This window comes from Ranitomeya imitator, chromosome 5 (assembly GCF_032444005.1).
Source record: "Ranitomeya imitator isolate aRanImi1 chromosome 5, aRanImi1.pri, whole genome shotgun sequence".
NCBI lineage: Eukaryota > Metazoa > Chordata > Amphibia > Anura > Dendrobatidae > Ranitomeya > Ranitomeya imitator.
This window is the reverse complement of record NC_091286.1, coordinates 564,442,092-564,464,075: the sequence shown is the minus strand read 5'-3', so window position 1 is coordinate 564,464,075 and position 21,984 is coordinate 564,442,092. Positions and strand designations below refer to the sequence as shown.

Sequence of the window (21,984 nt, the reverse complement as noted above, 5' to 3'; positions counted from 1 at the left end):
AAATCGAAGGTGAGCTAAGCCCACCGGCATCAGGGGCTTATCTACAGCACTATGTAATGCTGTAGGTAAGCCCCCGATGTAACCTGAAAGATGATTAAAATAGGTTAGATTATACTCACCCAGTAGCCGCAGTCTGAAGACAAGAAGAGGACGTCATCGTAAGAAGATGGGAGGCCCCGGACCGCAGCGGGACCACCCCTGGGTGAGTATAATCTAACCTCTTTTTCTCATCTTTCAGGTTACATCGGGGGCTTATCTACATAGTAACATAGTAAGGCCGAAAAAAGACATTTGTCCATCCAGTTCAGCCTATATTCCATCATAATAAATCCCCAGATCTACGTCCTTCTACAGAACCTATTAATTGTATGATACAATATTGTTCTGCTCCAGGAAGACATCCAGGCCTCTCTTGAACCCCTCGACTGAGTTCGCCACAGGGTGGATTTGATTTAAATCTAACTGATTTAAATCACGATTTAAATCACTAGTCAGTAAGGCTTGATTTAAATCAGTGATTTTAAATCAAAGTTTCTACCTAACTGAATTTGACTCCGCAGAGGTCCCAGCCTCTTCTTCACGGCAAAAATGTTACAACATGAACAGAGTTGAGAAAAAGACCTTAATCCTATTGTTCTACAAACCTATGAATACAGAATCAACCCCTTCAGTGCTAAGTCCAAGAAGTTAGACAATATGTTTCTGATTGTTTGGAGTGGAATAGATCTGCACAACAAAAGAAGAATGTGAATCTAAGTGTGAGGAGGAGGATGACTCATCTTCATCACCGCACTTCTCATGATGTTGCTTCATTCGCGCCACCAGGCCTTGCATCTCTTTGTTGCATCGTTTGCATTCTGCACGCATGCCTGCCTTACCGATAGACGAAGGAGCTTCATTAAAATATTCCCAAACTGGGTCTCTTTTACGGCCTGCTGCCATTATAAGGAAAGAATGTAATAAACCTCAGATCGTACACACAAACAGATCCAGACTTGTCTGTCTGTGGCTATGCTGCAGTATTGTGCTCAAAGTTTCACTTTAATTTTCTTGTCTGCTTGCCCTTCCTCCTCCTCACACTTAGATTCACATTCTTCTTGTGTTGTGCAGATCTATTCCACTCCAAACAGTCAGAAACATATTGTCTAACTTCTTGGACTTGGCACTGAAGGGGTTGACTCTGTATTCATAGGTTTGTAGAACAATAGGATTAAGGTATTTTTCTCAACTCTGTTCATGTTGTAACATTTTTGCCGTGAAGAAGAGGCTGGGACCTCTGCGGAGTCAAATTCAGTTTTGAGAACTGCGTAAGTAAAGCGAGCGTCTGTGATAATATAGGAGAGAAACTGCCCACTAATCCTACAGAAACCTCTGGAAGAGCATGGCATTGTGAATGTTACACATATACAGCCTTTATTCTACTGAGTTAAACAACTCAGCTTTATCTCATGATGGAAGAACCTTTGGATGGTAAAATAATTTCCTCAAAAAGCAGTTTATTGAAAAAAATCCGATTTAAATAAAAAAAAAATCCGATTTAAATAAAAAAAATCCGATTTAAATTAAAAAATCCGATTTTTTTTTTTTTTTTTTTTTTTTAAACATTGATTTTTATTCACCCTGGTTCGCCATCACCACCTCCTCAGGCAAGCAATTCCAGATTCTCACTGCCCTAACATTAAAGAATCCTAAATGTTTATTAAAATTTGGTTACAGAATGCTGTAGATAAGCCCCTGATGCCAGTAGGCTTAGCTCATCTTCGATTTTGGGGGTGACAAGTTCCCTTTAAGCTCTGGCACTTTACAGGAGAACAGTGTCCCAGTCCCAGTGTGCTGTCAGGTGTGGGGGACATCACACTCCCTTGTATATAAATATCCCAAACACTGCGGTCCCCATGAATCTGCCCAGTGGCCAGAGTAATTGATGTTGCAGGCCGGAGGTACTTCACCTCTGTTCTAAATTTATGTGATAATTCTATGCAGTAAAGTCACAACCAGACCTAGAGATGGTAAATATTATTTATTTTAGTAATATTTTGTAATTAATGGAATATATGACAACATGATAGTCTGGGGTTGCAGCTGTTATCAGGGTCACTGCACATGATGGAATCAGTATCTCTATAAAGCAGATGAGGAATCTGTGGATCATACGGGAAATGATCTGTAACTTCTGCAGATTTCTGTAAAGAGAAGAAGTCACATTATTACATCACATCAATAGATTCCGAATAACAAAGTAAATGCAAATGAGCTGGAGACTAAAAGAAAGCTAAATCTAATATCTACTTATTATGGGATGGAGGCGTAATGGTAGACAACTTACCATCCAATGTTTTTGGGAAATCTCTGTTCATAGCCTTTCATGCTTGGTGAGATGTTGACCAAAGCTGTTGGTAAGCTAAAACCAGAACAGTATGGAAATAAAGGAAGTTTTTTTTCCAGTCTTCAAAATAATGTAGATTTCTGTGAAGAGAACACAAGATATTATATTACATCCATAGATTTGTATTAAAAAGTAAATATTAATGGGCTGGAGACTAATAACTAATTCTGATACCTACTTACAAGAAGTACAGGTTATTCTGATCTAATTCCTCAATGTTCTCCAGACTTGGACCTTCCTTCTACAAAAATGAGAAAATACAAATTATTTTTCATTTTACATGTAATCTACATGTTATAGGACAAAGAGAATGAGAGCTGACGTACCATCTGGTGGTATGGGGATATCCGTGCTCATAGCTCTTCATGTTTGATGAGATGGTGACATTTCCTCTGCAAAAAAAGGGAAAACAATTAATTCTATGTTACATGTTATATTCATACTAGCTATTGAACCCGTTCTACGCCCGGGTGGCAGCAATTATATTGGTATATGGTCTCCATCCTGGTATGTGCTGCTTCCATCCTGCGCCCTAATCTTGTCATGTGCTGCGACCATCTTGCGCCCCCATTCTGGCTTGTGCAGCCCCCATCCTGTGCCACATTCCTGTCATGTGCAGCCCCCATCCTGCGCCCTCATCCTGTTTTGTGCGCCTCCATCTTGTCATGTGCTACTCTCTTCCTGTGCCCTCATCCTGTCATGTGCTCCCATCCTGCACCCGCATCTTGTCATGTGCTGCTCCCTTCCTGAGCCCCCATCTTGTCATGTGCTGGTCCCTTCCTGCATGCCCATCCTGTCACGAGCTGCTCCCATCTTGCGCCCCCATTCTGGCTTGTGCAGCCCCCATCCTGTGCCACATTCCTGTCATGTGCAGCCCCCATCCTGCGCCCTCATCCTGTTTTGTGCGCCTCCATCTTGTCATGTGCTACTCTCTTCCTGTGCCCTCATCCTGTCATGTGCTCCCATCCTGCACCCGCATCTTGTCATGTGCTGCTCCCTTCCTGAGCCCCCATCTTGTCATGTGCTGGTCCCTTCCTGCATGCCCATCCTGTCACGAGCTGCTCCCATCATGCGCCCCCATTCTGTCATGTGCTGCTCCCATCCTGCACCCCCATCTTGTCATGTGCTGCTCCCATCCTGCACCCCCATTCTGTCATGTGCTGCTCCCATCCTGCGCCCCCATTCTATCATGTGCTGCTCCCATCCTGCACCCCCATCCTGTATTGTGCTGCTCCCATCCTGCGCCACCATTCGGTAATGTGCTTCTCCCATCCTGCGCCTCCATTCTGTCATGTGCAGTAAAAAGTCACTGGCTTGCTGCGCTGACGTATTTTCTACATATATTCAGTAGAAAGTGGCTGGAATGCTCCGCTGACGTATTTTATATATAGATTCAGTCTAAAAATGGTGCCGCAAAGTGCGGACTGCGCAGGCGCCGATTCCGGTGCCACAACCCTCCTGGGCCACAATCCTCATCCCCGGATGCGTAACTCTGTGGGGTCCAGACTGCGCAGGCGCGTCGTGCTTGTGCAGTCTATAAAGGCTTCGGACAGAGTGACGCTCCTAGCATTATATTATGGATTATGGGACAGATGAATGAGAGATGACTTACCATCTGGTGTTTTTGGGAGTCTCTTTATAACCTTTCATGGTAGATGTTGACCAAAGCTGATGGTAAACTAAAGAGAAAGCAGAACAGCAGGAAGTTAAACCATTTTTTACAGCCTTTAAATGAATGTGGTTTTAATGTATGCACAACTCCCTTACCTGATCTGGAATTCAGAATGGTCTTTTCCACTGTCCGCACCATCACGTTGGTGCTTTATTGTAAGCATTGGTGACGGCACAGGGGGCACAGAGAGCTGGAGCGGAGCCATCTACGCACACAGCCCTTATGGAAGATGTGATTGCATGGGAGGACTGTGACCTGCTCTCCGACCTCATATTCAGTCATGCAGATGACACGACTGGACTTCCTGTGGGGTTACCACCTTTGTTGGGAGATTTGCAATTTGCAGTTTTCTCCTGCCAATCCGACTAATCCTTCCCATTTGCACAGGTACGTTTTGTGCAGATGGAGCCTGCTCCTGTGGAGCCTGTGGCAGTGGTGGTGTCATCACACCCACTTCCTGCCGTTGAATGGGTGGGAGGGGACGGCCGCCATCCCTGCTGCCCTCTCCTGTTGACGTGGATGGCTCTGCAGGGGCTGGTCTTAGAGGAGAGCGGCTTCTTTCTCTGCTCTCTTCTTGTCCTCTAGGCCTTGGAGGATCTCTGGCCCATCTCCCTCTCCTCTCAGTGACAGCATTGTTATCACTCTGATGTCCATGATGACTGGTAGAAGGCCTCTCCTGATCTCTTTGAGGAGACCTAGTCCGTCCATGGAGAATTATGGTTTGACCTATAAAAAAAATGAGAATTTATCAGAATTATTCCCATTTTTATCAAACACTTTTGGGTTATAGCGATGGGCTTGTCTGCTTCTGTGGTGTTTAGGGAAGGTAACCCTAGAAGAATTACCTTTATTTTGGACTAAGTAAACCTGCACTGTCTGCCCCGAAATGTGGCCCAGCATATCCCAGAGATAGCTCCTCTCGGGAAAGCCCTATATGATGTGAATAATGTCTATCTCCCCGGAATATTTCACTTACCTCGGTTTTCTGGTCGTTGCAGCCATGCCTCATTGTCAGCAATCAGCTGACGCAGCTCCCTGGCACTCATGGCTTAGGTACCTGAAGCTGACTGATGAAATATTGGAGAACCAAGCTCTCCGGTGGCACCGCTGTTATTGTGCTCTGATCAAAGATCAAAAAAAGCAATGGAAGTAATCACTAGATGTGTAAAACAAACTAGTTCGCTCTTCCAGAACCAAAATGAAGTCTCAGCAAAAGCCTCAACTCAAAAAATGGCGCTGATATCACAGTGCCCTGAGTTTATATACCCTCAGGACATTCCATAATGCCATTATGACATCATAACATCATAATTGAGTACCAGCCTAAGCATTTCATTGTGACATCAGAGCAGTCAGGCTGCCATGTTCTTCATAATTTATAGTTGTAGGTGGTACATTATTGCTAAACTGTACAGACCTCAGCTGCTGCAGAACCTCTTTGACAGAGGTTGATAGGAACTGAGGCATGTATTAAGAAGCTCTGTAGAAGATGAGGTTTGTATTACGAAAATCTGAGGCAGCTGAGCGAAGTATTATTTTATTTTTTGGCACAGTAGAAGCCATTTTCATCAAAATTCATTTGGGTCACAATAACTCTGCAGGAAGAGCTATTCAGTGTCGAAACATCATGTATGTCCAAACTCTTATTCAGGGCCAGTGTCAGCACCTGGGCAAATAACAACAAAAAACTGACTGGCACATCCAAACTAGTCTCAATGGTTGCATTCTAGGAGCAGCTACCTCCATATACAATATACAAAAAAAGGATTGTGCTCTATCGTGCTAAAGCATGTCAAAATGTGAAATACATGAATATATGAATAGCAATATGGCACCCGGGCAAGTGTCAGGGCCCTGAGTAGGCGGGGGGCCAATTCGGCATCGAGAACACAGGCGCACGTTGGAGGCCCGATATCAGCGCCCACAAGAGGGCCCCCCTGCTTGCTCAGGGCCCCGGTACATGCAATACTTACCTCTCCCAGCTCCTTCACTGCAATATATGGGGCCCATCATATACTGTAGCATTATATGGGGCCCAGCATATACTGGAGCATTATATGGGGCCCAGCATATACTGGAGCATTATATAGGGCCCAGCATGTATTGGAGCATTATATGGGGCCCTGCATATACTGGTGCATTATATGGGGCCCATCATATACTGGAGCATTATATGGGGCCCATCATATACTGGAGCATTATATGGGGCCCAGCATATACTGGAGCATTATATAGGGCCCAGCATGTATTGGAGCATTATATGGGGCCCAGAATGTGTTGGAGCATTATATGGGGCCCTGCATATACTGGAGCATTATATGGGGCCCAGCATATACTGGTGCATTATATAGGTCTCATCATATACTGGAGCATTATATGGGGCCCATCATATACTGGAGCATTATATGGGGCCCATCATATACTGGAGCATTATATGGGGCCCAGCATATACTGGAGCATTATATGGGGCCCAGCATATACTGGTGCATTATATGGGTCTCATCATATACTGGAGCATTATTTGGGGCCTAGTAAATACTGGAGCATTATATGGGGCCCAGCATATACTGGAGCATTATATGGGGCCCATCATATACTGGAATATTATAAGGGGCCCAGTATATAGTCATGTTTAATGTATTTGTCTATATTTGCCCCGTATTCACATGTAAAGCGCCATGGAATAAATGGCGCTATAAAAATGTATAATAATAATATATAGGCGTGGAGTGCATATTCATCACCTTAACCCTTTTACCCCCAAGGGTGGTTTGCACATTAATTACCGGGCCAATTTTTACAATTATGACCACTGTCCATTTATGAGGTTATAACTCTGGAACGCTTCAGTGGATCCCGGTGATTCTGACATAGTTTTCTCATAACATATTGTACTTCATGATAGTGGTAAAATTTCTTTGATATTACCTGCGTTTACTTGTGAAAAAAATGGAAATTTGGTGAAAATGTAGAAAATTTTGCAATTTTCCAACTTTGAATTTTCATGCCCTTAAATCACAGAGATATGTTACACAAAATACTTAATAAGGAACATTTCCCACATGTCTACTTTACATCAACACAATTTTGGAACGATTTGGAAGTTATAAGGGTTAAAAGTTGACCAGCGATCTCTCATTTTTACACCATTTTTTTTAGGGACCACATCACATTTGAAGTCACTTTGAGGGGTCTATATAATAGAGAATATCAAAAAGTGACACCATTCTAAAGACTGCACCCCTCAAGGTGGTCAAAACCACATTTAATAAGTTTATTAGCTGGCAGTTGATTAGTTTGGCAACTGTCACACACTAAAAGATGCTTTTTATTGCAAAAAATAGTTTTTGTGTCACCACATTTTAAGAACTATAAATTTTCCATATTTTGGTCCACATACTCAAGTAAGGTCTTGCTTTTTGCGGGACGAGTTGACGTTTTAATTGGTACCATTTACGAGCACATGACAACTTTTGATCGATTTTTATTCCAATTTTTGTTAGGTAGAAAGAACAGAAACCAGCAATTCATGAATTTCTTTTGGGGGAGGCGTTTATACCGTTCCGCGTTTGGTGAAATTGATAAAACAGTTTTATTCTTTGGGTCAGTACGATTACAGCAATACCTCATTTATATCTTTTTTTATGTTTTGGCGCTTTTATACAATAAAAACTTTTATTTAAAAAATAATTATTTTTGCATCGCTTTATTCTGAGGGCTATAACTTTTTTATTTTTTGCGGATGACGCTATGTGGCTGCTCATTTTTTGCGGGACAAGATGACACTTTCAGTGCTACCATGTTTATTTATATTCGTCGCATTTGAATCCACTTTTTGTTCGGCGGTATGATGATAAAGCATTGTTTTTTGCCTCTTTTTTTCTTACGGTGTTCACTGAAGGGGTTAACTAGTGGGACTGGTTTATAGGTCGGGTCGTTTTTGGACGCAGTGATACCAAATATGTGTACTTTTATTTATTTTTTTAGTTTACATAAAGAAATGTATTTATTGGAACAATATTTATTTTTTCTTTAGGAATTTTTTAAATATTCTTACACAGTGTAATATTTTTGTTTTACTTTTTTACATTGTACCAGGGTGGGACATCACTGTATACAGTCAGATCGCTGATCTGACACTTTGCAGAGCACTGTGTCTGATCAGCGATCTGACAGGCAGTGCAGGAGGCTTGCCTGCGCCTGCTCTCAGGAGGCACTGACAAGCCACCTCCCTGCAGGACCTGGAAGGACCCCACGGCCATCTTGGATCCAGAGGCCTGCAGCGAGAAAACAGGAGATGACCCTCGGAGCAACACAATCGCATCGCGTTGTTCTGAGGGTTTCAGGGAAGCACGCAGGGAGCCCCCTCCCTGCGCAATGCTTCCCTGTTTCGGGGGTTAAAGTGGCGGGAGCAGTTCGTGACCGCTCCTGGCACAAGTGCCGGACGTAAGCGCGGCTGATCGCATATGACGTACTATCCAGTCGATGGTGATATGGGCCCAGGTCACCTCGATGGGATAGTACGTCGAATCTCAGAAAGGGGTTAATGAGCGGTACCACGTGACTACTGAGCACAGGAAGAGCTGGAGGCAGGCGCCAGTGGCCGGAACGAGATGCAGTGCCAGCACCCAGGGCGCGCAGGTAGGTGAGTATGATGCGTTATTTTTTTTTAATAGTAAACATGGACACAGAGATAAGGGATAAGGAGGCATGTATACAGGGACAGAACAGGGGAGGCATGCAGAAAGGGGCAGGGATGGGGAGGCATTCAAACCAGGACAGGGAAGGGGGAGCCATGCATAGCAGGACAGGGATGAGGGGACAATGCATACCCGGCTTATACTCGAGTCAATAAGCAATCTAACATAACACTGGGGAACACAATTTTTTAAGAGTTAGGTCAGACAACTGTTCTTAATTAATTTTTGGATGCTGAATCCAGAAATGATCTCAGTTTTTCTCTATCACGTCAAGTTTTTGAACTATAGGATTTTTGTCTTCTCAAAACTATGTAAACTACTGTACATAAAAAGTGTTGTTGTTTTTTTAAATAGTACAACTATGAACAAAAAATGAAATATATAAGAAATAGGCATGACAAAGTTGTGACTACTCTTACAAGTTGCCACGTAGCTTTATATGAGTCGAATTGTAATCAGATAACAAGTCTTATTACAGATATCAGTGCAATTAGGCTTCTCTGGCAGGTAAGTTGTGTAGGAAAAACTTGACGTGCTAGAAAAAAACTGACTACATTTTTGGAATCAGCATGCCAATTTTAGTATAAATCAGCTTAAAAACCTAACTCAACAGAAAATGTTTTTCAAGTTGTTCCCCTGTGTTGTAGATCCCAGCTATAGTATATGCACAGTAGATGTGCAGGAGCTGCCTGTGCTTTAGGCTGTGTGCACACGTTGCGGATTTTTCACGTTTTTTTTTTTTTGCTATAAAAACGCATACATTATGCATCCCATCACTTAGAATGTATTCCGCAACTTTTGTGCACGTAATGCATTTTTTTCCGCGAATAAAATGAATCGAGGTAAAAAACGCAGCATGTTCATTCATTTTTCGGATTTTTCGCGTTTTTCCCCGCTATTTAATGCATTGGGAAGCTCTGGAAAAAAACGCACAACAAGTCAAAAACGCGAAAAAAACGCACGCGGATTTCTTGCAGAAAATGTCCGGTTTTGCTCAGGAAATTTCTGCAAGAAATCCTGAACGTGTGCACATAGCCTTTCAATTGATGCTCCACTATAACGGGGATAACGACTATCAGATATTTGCATATAGCTGTAGGGTGGGCCCCAGGGCTGCCACTAGAAATTTCGGGGCCCCATACTGGCAAAATTTTTAGGGCCCCCTTGAGACTCCACCCAAACTTTACCCCAGCCCCGCCTCCACGCTCTACCCCTCGAACTGTCCACAGTCCCACCGCTCTTTCTTGGAAAATCTCCACTTCTCACCTATCACACATTAACAGTTCCCATCTCCAGATCACATACATAGCCAGCAGCTTTTGTTTTGGCCAAAAGATTTTTTAAGCCGCCACCATAACACGGTAGACACTTATTGCCGGGCCCTACTCTTCTGTAACCTATTAAATATTTGTTAAAATATACAATACAATTTAGGTATATTTTTATTTATTTTTCAATTTTTAAAATGACCAATAATGTCACATACAAGGAACAAATACCACAGCACTATGACCAGATGACATATTACCACCACAGTGATCGAATAATATCACATACAAGGAACAAATACCGCTACACCATGACCAGACCGCATATTACCACCACAGTGATCGAATAATATCACATACAAGGAACAAATACCGCAACACCATGTCCAGACCACATATTACCACCACATAGTGACTGAATACCACAATTCTGATCAGTAGGCTTGAGCGAAACGGAGCGGACAAATTCAAAAGTCGCCGACTTTTGGCAAAGTCGGGTTTCATGAAACCCGACCCGATCCTAGTGTGAGATCGGCCATGTGGTCGGAGATCTTCGCGCCAAAGTCGCGTTTTGTATGACACATTTGGCGCCATTTTTTCAGCCAATGAAGGAGCGTGGGCAGAGTGATGACATAGGTCTTAGGGGCGTGGACGCCTATCGCCATCTTGTCACTTGTGCGCTGTAGCGATTTGCAATGTGTAACACCAGCTTTTCTGTTGAGAGAGAGAAAAAAAATATAGATTTCCCATTGACTTTGCATTGGGTTTCGTGTTTCGGTCGATCCCCGACTTTTCGCCATAATCGGCCGATTTCACTCGACTCGACCCTAAAAAACTAAAAGTCACTCAACCCTACTGATGAGTAATAAAAAAAAAAATGGGCACCATACTATCACCATAAGTGCCATTATACACAGGAGATCTGTACATAGTATGCAGTGTCTGTGTGCAGATAATACAGTGATCACTAGTGAAATTATACACAGGAGCTCTGTATATAGTATGCAGTGTATAGTATCAGTGTATAGGTAACACACTGACTCACCAGTGATGTCTCTAGGTGAAGTCCTTTATCTTTCAACCAGCACAGACCGCCATCACTTCTTCCAGCCAGGACTCGTCTCTGCAGGAAATAACACAGTTATCTCGAGCTCCGCCTGTAGAACACATTACTTAATTTTTCCCAACTTCTACATTACACCACATGAAGAAAGAGGCGACATAGGTTCACTCTACACAGTAACAGGACCGCCCCCTCATTTAAAACAGTATACTCAAAAAATAAAACAAATACATCACTGCAGTAACAATATCCCTTAACCCCTTCCCGACCTTTGACGCATACGCTGCGTCATGAAAGTCGGTGCCATTCCGACCCATGACGCAGCATATGCGTCATGGAAAGATCGCGTCCCTGCAGGCCGGGTGAAAGGGTTAACTCCCATTTCACCCGATCTGCAGGGACAGGGGGAGTGGTAGTTTAGCCCAGGGGGGGTGGCTTCACCCCCTCGTGGCTACGATCGCTCTGATTGGCTGTTGAAAGTGAAACTGCCAATCAGAGCGATTTGTAATATTTCACCTAAAAAACTGGTGAAATATTACAATCCAGCCATGGCCGATGCTGCAATATCATCGGCCATGGCTGGAAACACTTATGTGCACCCACCCCACCCCTCCGATCGCCCCCCCAGCCCCCCGATCTGTGGTCCGCTCCCCTCCGTCCTGTGCTCCGCTCCTCCGTCCTCCTGTCCGCTTCCCCGTGCACCAATCACACCCCCTGTGCTGCAATCAAACCCCCCCGCACTCCGATCCCCCCCCGCACACAGCGACCCCCCCCCCCGTGCTCCGATCCACCCCCCCCGCACAGCGATCCCTCACCCCGTGCTCCAATCCTTCCCCGTGCTCCAATCCTCCCTCCCGTGTTCCGATCCACCCCCCCCCCATGATCCGATCCACCCCCCCCGTGCTCCGACGCCCCCCCCGTGCCCTGATCTCCCCCCCCTTATACTTACCTGGCCGCCCGAGGTCCGTCCGTCTTCTTTCCTGGGCGCCGCCATCTTCCAAAATGGCGGGCGCATGTGCAGTGCGCCCGCCGAATCTGCCGGCCGGCAGATTCGTTCCAGAGTGAATTTTGATCACTGAGATATATCCTATCTCGGTGATCAAAATAAAAAAAATAGTAAATGACCCCCCCCTTTGTCACCCCCATAGATAGGGACAATAAAAAAAATAAAGAATTTTTTTTTTTTTCACTAAGGTTGGGGTAAGAACTAGGGTTAGGGGTAGGGTTAGGGTTAGGGGTAGGGCTAGGGTTAGGGGTAGGGTTAGGGCTAGGGTTAGGGGTAGGGTTAGGGCTAGGGTTAGGGTTTCGGTATGTGCACACGTATTCTGGTCCTATGCGGATTTTTCCGCAGCGGATTTGAAAAATCCACAGTGCTAAACCGCTGCCGATTTATCGTGGATTTACCGCGGTTTTTCTGCGCATTTCACTGCGGTTTTACAACTGCGATTTTCTATTGGAGCAGTTCTAAAACCGCTGCGGAATCCGCAGAAAGAAGTGACATGCTGCGGAATGTAAACCGCTGCGTTTCCGTGCAGTTTTTCCGCAGCATGTGTACAGCGATTTTTGGTTCCCATAGGTTCACATTGAACTGTACACTCATGGGAAACTGCTGCGGATCCGCAGCGTTTTCCGCAGCGTGTGCACATACCTTTAGAATTAGGCTATGTGCACACGGTGCGGATTGGCCGCTGCGGATTCGCAGCAGTGTTCCATCGGGTTTACAGTACCATGTAAACATATGGAAAACCAAATCCGCTGTGCCCATGGTGCAGAAAATACCGCGCGGGAACGCTGCGTTGTATTTTCCGCAGCATGCCAATTCTTTGTGCGGATTCCGCAGCGTTTTACACCTGTTCCTCAATAGGAATCCACAGGTGAAATCCGCACAAAAAACACTGGAAATCCACGGTAAATCCACAGGTAAAACGCAGTGCCTTTTACCCGCGGATTTTTCAAAAATGATGCTGAAAAATCTCATACGAATCCGCAACGTTGGCACATAGCCTTAGAGTTGGGTTGGAATTAGGGTTGTGGTTAGGGTTAGGGGTGTGTTGGGGTTAGGGTTGTGGTTAGGGGTGTGTTGGGGTTAGGGTTGTGATTAGGGTTACGGCTACAGTTGGGATAAGGGTTAGGGGTGTGTTGGAGGTAGAATTGAGGGGTTTCCACTGTTTAGGCACTTCAGGGGGTCTCCAAACGCAACATGGCGCCACCATTGATTCCAGCCAATCTTGTATTCAAAAATTCAAATGGTGCTCCCTCACTTCCGAACCCCGACGTGTGCCCAAACAGTGGTTTACCCCCACATATGGGGTACCAGCATACTCAGGACAAACTGCGCAACAATTACTGGGGTCCAATTTCTCCTGTTACCCTTGAGAAAATAAAAAATTGCTTGCTAAAACATCATTTTTGAGGAAAGAAAAATGATTTTTTATTTTCACGGCTCTGCGTTGTAAACGTCTGTGAAGCACTTGGGGGTTCAAAGTGCTCACCACATATCTAGATAAGTTCCTTGGGGGGTCTAGTTTCCAAAATGGGGTCACTTGTGGGGGGTTTCTACTGTTTAGGCACACCAGGGGCTCTGCAAACGCAACGTGACGCCCGCAGACCATTCCATCAAAGTCTGCATTTCAAAAGTCACTACTTCCCTTCTGAGCCCCCACGTGTGCCCAAACAGTGGTTTACCCCCACACATGGGGCATCAGCGTACTCAGGAGAAACTGGACAACAACTTTTGTGGTCCAATTTCTCCTGTAACCCTTGGGAAAATAAAAAATTCTGGGCTAAAAAATTATTTTTGAGGAAAGAAAACGTATTTATTATTTTCACGGCTCTGCGTTATAAACTTCTGTAAAGCACTTGGGGGTTGAAAGTGCTCACCACACATCTAGATAAGTTCCTTTGGGGGTCTAGTTTCCAAAATGGGGTCACTTGTGGGGGGTTTCTACTGTTTAGGCACACCAGGGGCTCTGCAAACGCAATGTGACGCCCGCAGACCATTCCATCAAAGTCTGCATTTCAAAAGTCACTACTTCCCTTCTGAGCCCCCACGTGTGCCCAAACAGTGGTTTACCCCCACACATGGGGTATCAGCGTACTCAGGAGAAACTGGACAACAACTTTTGTGGTCCAATTTCTCCTGTAACCCTTGGGAAAATAAAAAATTCTGGGCTAAAAAATTATTTTTGAGGAAAGAAAACGTATTTATTATTTTCACTGCTCTGTGTTATGAACTTCTGTGAAGCACTTGGGGGTTCAAAGTGCTCACCTCACATCTAGATAAGTTCCTTTCGGGGTCTAGTTTCCAAAATGGGGTCACTTGTGGGGGGTTTCTACTGTTTAGCCACATCAGGGGCTCTGCAAACGCAACGTGACGCCCGCAGAGCATTCCATCAAAGTCTGCATTTCAAAACGTCACTACTTCACTTCCGAGCCCCAGCATGTGCCTAAACAGTGGTTTACCCCCACATATGGGGTATCAGCGTACTCAGGAGAAACTGGACAACAACTTTTGGGGTCAAATTTCTCCTGTTACCCTTGGGAAAATAAAAAATTGCGGGCTAAAATTCATTTTTGAGAAAATATTTTTTTTTTTTTATTTTCATGGCTCTGCGTTATAAACTTCTGTGAAGCACTTGAGGGTTCAAAGTGCTCACTACACATCTAGATTAGTTCCTTTGGGGGTCTAGTTTCCAAAATGGGGTAATTTGTGGGGGATCTCCAATGTTTAGGCACACAGGGGCTCTCCAAACGCGACATGGTGTCCGCTAATGATTGGAGATAATTTTCCATTTAAAAAGCCAAATGGCGTGCCTTCCCTTCTGAGCCCTGCCGTGCGCCCAAACAGTGGTTTACCCCCACATATGGGGTATCTGCATACTCAGGACAAACTGGACAACAACATTTGTGGTCCAATTTCTCCTATTACCATTGGCAAAATAGGAAATTCCAGGCTAAAAAATCATTTTTGAGAAAAGAAAAATTATTTTTTATTTTCATGGCTCTGCATTATAAACTTCTGTGAAGCACCTGGGGGTTTAAAGTGCTCAGTATGCATCTAGATAAGTTCCTTGGGGGGGTCTAGTTTCCAAAATGGGGTCACTTGTGGGGGAGCTCCATTGCATAGGCACACAGGGGCTCTCCAAATGCGACATGGTGTCCGCTAACAATTGGAGCTAATTTTCCATTCAAAAAGTTAAAAGGCGCGCCTTCCCTTCCGAGCCCTGCCGTGTGCCCAAACAGTGGTTTACCCCCACATATGAGGTATCGGCGTACTCGGGAGAAATTGCTCAACAAATTTTAGGATCCATTTTATCCTATTGCCCATGTGAAAATGAAAAAATTGAGGCGAAAATAAATTTTTTGTGAAAAAAAAGTACTTTTTCATTTTTACGGATCAATTTGTGAAGCACCTGAGGGTTTAAAGTGCTCACTAGGCATCTAGATAAGTTCCTTGGGGGGTCCAGTTTCCAAAATGGGGTCACTTGTGGGGGAGCTCCAATGTTTAAGCACACAGGGTCTCTCCAAACGCGACATGGTGTCCGCTATCGATGGAGATAATTTTTCATTCAAAAAGTCAAATGGCGCTCCTTCCCTTCCGAGCCTTACCATGTGCCCAAACAGTGGTTTACCCCCACATGTGAAGTATCGGTGTACTCAGGAGAAATTGCCAAACAAATTTTAGGATCCATTTTATCCTGTTGTCCATGTGAAAATGAAAAAATTGAGGCTAAAAGAATTTTTTTGTGAAAAAAAAGTACTTTTTCATTTTTACGGATCAATTTGTGAAGCACCTGGGGGTTTAAAGGGCTCACTATGCATCTAGATAAGTTCCTTGGGGCGTCTAGTTTCCAAAATGGGGTCACTTGTGGGGGAGCTCCAATTTTTAGGCACACGGGGGCTCTCCAAATGTGACATGGTGTCCGCTAAAGAGTGCAGCCAATTTTTCATTCAAAAAGTCAAATGGCGCTCCTTCCCTTCCAAGCCCTGCCGTGCGCCCAAACAGTGGTTTACCCCCACATATGAGGTATCAGCGTACTCAGGACAAATTGGACAACAACGTACGTGGTTCAGTTTCTCCTTTTACCATTGGGAAAATAAAAAAATTGTTGCTGAAAAATCATTTTTGTGACTAAAAAGTTAAATGTTCATTTTTTCCTTCCATGTTGCTTCTGCTGCTGTGAAGCACCTGAAGGGTTAATAAACTTCTTGAATGTGGTTTTGTGCACCTTGAGGGGTGCAGTTTTTAGAATGGTGTCACTTTTGGGTATTTTCAGCCATATAGACCCCTCAAACTGACTTCAAATGTGAGGTGGTCCCTAAAAAAAATGGTTTTGTAAATTTCGTTGTAAAAATGAGAAATCGCTGGTCAAATTTTAACCCTTATAACGTCCTAGCAAAAAAAAATTTTGTTTCCAAAATTGTGCTGATGTAAAGTAGACGTGTGGGAAATGTTATTTATTAACTATTTTGTGTCACATAACGCTCTGGTTTAACAGAATAAAAATTCAAAATGTGAAAATTGCGAAATTTTCAAAATTTTCGCCAAATTTCCGTTTTTATCACAAATAAACACAGAATTTATTGACCTAAATTTACCACTAACATGAAGCCCAATATGTCACGAAAAAACATTCTCAGAACCGCTAGGATCCATTGAAGCGTTCCTGAGTTATTACCTCATGAAGGGACACTGGTCAGAATTGCAAAAAACGGCAAGGTCTTTAAGGTCAAAATAGGCTGGGTCATGAAGGGGTTAATTAGCCCCTATGGAAATAATATTCCCCATCCTGGCCACCGTGTGTCTCATTCCTGGCGTCAGCCATATGTTCTCCCATCTTGCCCTCATGAGTATCCATTCTGCCCCATATGATCTCCCCATCCTGCCCAATCTGTCTCCATCATATCCATCCTGCCCCATGATCCTGCACGATCTGTCTCCAATCCTGCCCCATCTGTCTCCAATTCTTCCCCCAGTGTCTCCAATCATGCCACATGTCTTTCATCCTGCCATGTCTCCATTCTGCCCCCTATGTCTCCAATCATGCTCCCATGTCTACAATCCTGCCACTTGTCTCCAATCATGCCCCCTGTCTCCATTCTGCCCCATCTGTCTCCAGTCAGGCTCCCATGTCTTTCATCCTGCGCCGTATCTCCATTCTGCCCCGTGTCTCGCATTCTGCCCCAATGTCCAGCATTCTGCCCCTGTGTCCAGCATTCTGCCCCCATGTCTCACAGTTTGCCCCTGTGTCCAGTATTCTGCCCCCGGGTCTCAGTCTGCCCCAGTGTCCAGCGTTCTGCCCCAGTGTCCAGCGTTCTGCCCCAGTGTCCAGCGTTCTGCCCCAGCGTGTCCAGCGTTCTGCCCCAGCGTGTCCAGCGTTCTGCCCCAGCGTGTCCAGCGTTCTGCCCCAGCGTGTCCAGCGTTCTGCCCCAGCGTGTCCAGCGTTCTGCCCCAGCGTGTCCAGCATTCTGCTGCGGGGCCCCCTGGATCGCCGCTCTCAAAAAAACAAAAAAAAAAACACGAGTTCTTACCTGGCCGTGCTCCTGTGGCAGGCGAAGCTCACTCCCTCCACGCAGGTGAAGCACGCACTCGCCGGCGGCTGACAATGACATCAGACACCGGCGAAGTGCGTACTGCGGCTAAAGTCAGCTGCCAGCCTCAGACTGGCTGGCGGCTGTTAACTATTGACGTGCGGGGCGGGCCCACACCTCAATAGCATGCTGCAGCGCCTGTAGGGGGAACCCGGTGAGCAGATGAGACTGGGCCCGATGTGGGCCCCCTCTGCCCACCGGGCCCCATACGCCAGTTATGGCTGTAAAGCCCTGATGGCGGCCCTAGTGGGCCCCTAGAGTCTATTCACCCTGTGGGTCCCAGACACCCCAGTCTGACCCTGCATGGACCGATCCTACCGACTGCGGCAATTGTAAACTCCACGAGAGTGGTAGTCATGACCGAGTTGCTGTCCGGTTAATGGGAACTTGTCACCCCCAAAATCGAAGGTGAGCTAAGCCCATGGGCATCAGGGGCTTATCTACAGCATTCTGTAATGCTGTAGATAAGCCCCCGATATAACCTGAAAGATGAGAAAAAGAGGTTAGATTATACTCACCCAGGGGCGGTCCCGCTGCGGTCCGGGGCCTCCTAATTTCATAGGATGACGTCCTCTTCTTCTCTTCACGCTGCGGCTCTGGCGCAGGTGTACTTTGTCTGTCCTGTTGAGGGCAGGGCAAAGTACTGCAGTGCGCAGGTGCTGGGCCTCTCTAACCTTTCCCTGCGCCTGCGCACTGCAGTACTTTGCTCTGCCCTCAACAGGACAGACAAAGTACGCCGAAGCCGCAGCCTGAAGACAAGATGAGGACGTCATCGTACGAAGATGGGAGGCCCCGATCCGCAGCGGGACCGCCCCTGCGTGAGTATAATCTAACCTCTTTTTCTCATCTTTCAGGTTACATCGGGGGGCTTATCTACAGCATTACAGAATGCTGTAGATAAGCCCCTGATGCCGGCAAGCTTAGCTCATCTTCGATTTTGGGGGTGACAAGTTCCCTTTAAGCTCTGGCACTTTACAGGAGAACAGTGTCCCAGTCCCAGTGTGCTGTCAGGTGTGGGGGACATCACACTCCCTTGTATATAAATATCCCAAACACTGCGGTCCCCATGAATCTGCCCAGTGGCCAGAGTAATTGATGTTGCAGGCCGGAGGTACTTTACTGCATAGAATTATCACATAACTTTAGAACAGAGGTAAAGTCACAACCAGACCTAGAGAAGGTAAATATTATTTATTTTAGTAAGATTTTGTAATTAATGGAATATATGACAACATGATAGTCTGGGGTTGCAGCTGTTATCAGGGTCACTGCACATGATGGAATCAGTATCTCTACAAAGCAGATGAGGAATCTGTGGATCATACGGGAAATGATCTGTAACTTCTGCAGATTTCTGTAAAGAGAAGAAGTCACATTATTACATCACAGTAATAGATTCCGAATAACAAAGTAAATACAAATGAGCTGGAGACTAAAAGAAAGCTAAATCTAATATCTACTTATTATGGGATGGAGGCGTAATGGTAGACAACTTACCATCCAATGTTTTTGGGAAATCTCTGTTAATAGCCTTTCATGCTTGGTGAGATGTTGACCAAAGCTGTTGGTAAGCTAAAACCAGAACAGTATGGAAATAAAGGAAGTTTTTTTTCCAGTCTTCAAAATAATGGAGATTTCTGTGAAGAGAACACAAGATATTACATCACATCCATAGATTCGTATTAAAAAGTAAATATCAATGGGCTGGAGACTAAAAAATAACTAATTCTGATACCTACTTACAAGAAGTACAGGTTATTCTGATCTAATTCCTCAATGTTCTCCAGACTTGGACCTTCCTTCTACAAAAATGAGAAAATACAAATTATTTTTCATTTTACATGTAATATACATGTTATAGGACAAAGAGAATGAGAGATGACATACCATCTGGTGTTTTGGGGATATCCGTGCTCATAGCTCTTCACGTTTGATGAGATGGTGACCAAAGCTGATGGTAAACTACAGAGAAACCAGAACAGTAAAAAGATTAGGTGATTTTTTTTTTCCAATCTTCAAAATGATGCAGATTTCTTTGAAGAAATTATGACAAAATATTACCCCACATCAATTCACTCCTAGTAAAAAAAAAAAAGTTACTAATCAGCTGGAATAAAAAAGAAAGCAAATTCTAATATCTACTTACATGCATGATACAAGTCATTCTGATCTAACTCCTAGGTGTTCTCCAGACTTAGACATTTCCTCTACAAAAAAAGTGAAAACAATTAATTCTATGTTACATGTTATATTCATACTAGCTATTGAACCCGTTCTACGCCCGGGTGGCAGCAATTATATTGGTATAGGGTCTCCATCCTGGTATGTACTGCTTCCATCCTGCGCCCTAATCTTGTCATGTGCTGCGACCATCTTGTGCCCCCATTCTGGCATGTGCAGCCCCCATCCTGTGCCACATTCCTGTCATGTGCAGCCCCCATCCTGTGCACTCATCCTGTTTTGTGCGCCTCCATCTTGTGATGTAGATAGAAACAAAGACAGGTGGAGGGCACCACCGAATACGTATAATTAAGCAATAATACACTGGGGCTCACCCTGGACTTGACAAACTACAGCGAGACCAAGAGAAGGAAAAAGATCATGTCCATAGAAATGGGAGCACCTCAGACAAAAATCAAAAAATACAAAATTCTTTATTGATCAGTATAACTATATACCACACACAAAAAAACAGAATTAAAAACATTTAAAAATACAGCACCAAAAAACACAGCAGTCATATCCTGCTATTCTTTGCCCTGAGGAAGCCGCCACAGTTGCGGCGATACACGTGGGTTGCACCCCACAGCCCTTTCTTCCTCTCTCCCATACAGACCTCTCCCTCTTTATTTTGCACATGATTTGGTCGTTCACACGCATATGGACCTGCTCTCAGGCGTGGGTATTCTAATTGTATTTTTTCCACACTTTGATATATGTGTGACTACCATGTTCGGCATGCTTATTACCCTTGTGGAATGAGTTCCCTCTTATCACGGCTGCCTAGTCCTGGGTGTTACGTACTGGTTAGTACATCATTATTGTCCTCCTAGGGCTGTATGGTACTGTGATATCAGTAGTCCTCTGCGTGTGTATACTTTGTACCGCTCTATTTGAGGTTGAGAGTTTTTTCTTATATAGTGCATGTTAATATATCATCTTGTTTGGGGATTACTGCATTTGTTCATGCTTATATATCTCTGTCTGTTTGGGAGGGGATTGGGTTGTGGGTTGTCATTTTCCCTATATCAGGATATGACTGCTGTGTTTTTTGGTGCTGTATTTTTAAATGTTTTTAATTCTGTTTTTTTGTGTGTGGTATATAGTTATACTGATCAATAAAGAATTTTGTATTTTTTGATTTTTTGTCTGAGGTGCTCCCATTTCTATGAACATGATCTTTTTCCTTCTCTTGGTCTCCATCTTGTGATGTGCTACTCTCTTCCTGTGCCCTCATCCTGTCATGTGCTCCCATCCTGCACCCGCATCTTGTCGTGTGCTGCTCCCATCCTGCACCCCCATTCTGTTATGTGCTGCTCCCATCCTGAGCCCCCATCTTGTCATGTGCTGGTCCCTTCCTGCATGGCCATCCTGTCACGAGCTGCTCCCATCCTGCGCCCCCATTCTGCACCCCCATCCTGTCATGTGCTGCTCCCATCCTGCGCCCCCATTCTGTCATGTGCTGCTCCCATCCTGCGCCCCCATTCTGTCATGTGCTGCTCCCATCCTGCACCCCCATCCTGTATTGTGCTGCTCCCATCCTGCGCCACCATTCGGTAATGTGCTGCTCCCATCCTGCGCCCCCATTCTGTCATGTGCTGCTCCCATCCTGCGCCTTCATTCTGTCATGTGCAGTAAAAAGTCACTGGCTTGCTGCGCTGACGTATTTTCTATATATATTCAGTAGAAAGTGGCTGGATTGCTCCGCTGACGTATTTTATATATAAATTCAGTCTAAAAATGGCGCTGCAAAGTGCGGACTGCGCAAGCGCCGATTCCGGCGCCACAACCCTCCTGGGCCACAATCCTCATTCCCGGATGCGTAACTCTGTGGGGTCCAGACTGCGCAGGCGCGTCGTGCTTGTGCAGTCTATAAAGGCTTCGGACAGAGTGACGCTCCTAGCATTATATTATGGATTATGGGACAGATGAATGAGAGATGACTTACCATCTGGTGTTTTTGGGAGTCTCTGTTTATAACCTTTCATGGTGGATGTTGACCAAAGCTGATGGTAAACTAAAGAGAAAGCAGAACAGCAGGAAGTTAAACCATTTTTTTACAGCCTCTAAATGAATGTGGTTTT

The 21,984-nt window shown here is 44.8% G+C and overlaps 1 long non-coding RNA gene across 1 annotated transcript; it reads right to left on the bottom strand.

Annotated features, from left to right (window-relative positions):
* Positions 1 to 19,430: 19,430 nt before the first annotated feature.
* On the bottom strand, positions 19,431 to 20,952 carry LOC138680878 (uncharacterized). Its single transcript, XR_011321821.1, has 3 exons — positions 19,827 to 20,952; positions 19,568 to 19,642; positions 19,431 to 19,482 (listed from the first exon to the last, which is right to left on the bottom strand). It is a non-coding gene; the product is annotated as an uncharacterized lncRNA (long non-coding RNA).
* Positions 20,953 to 21,984: the final 1,032 nt, after the last annotated feature.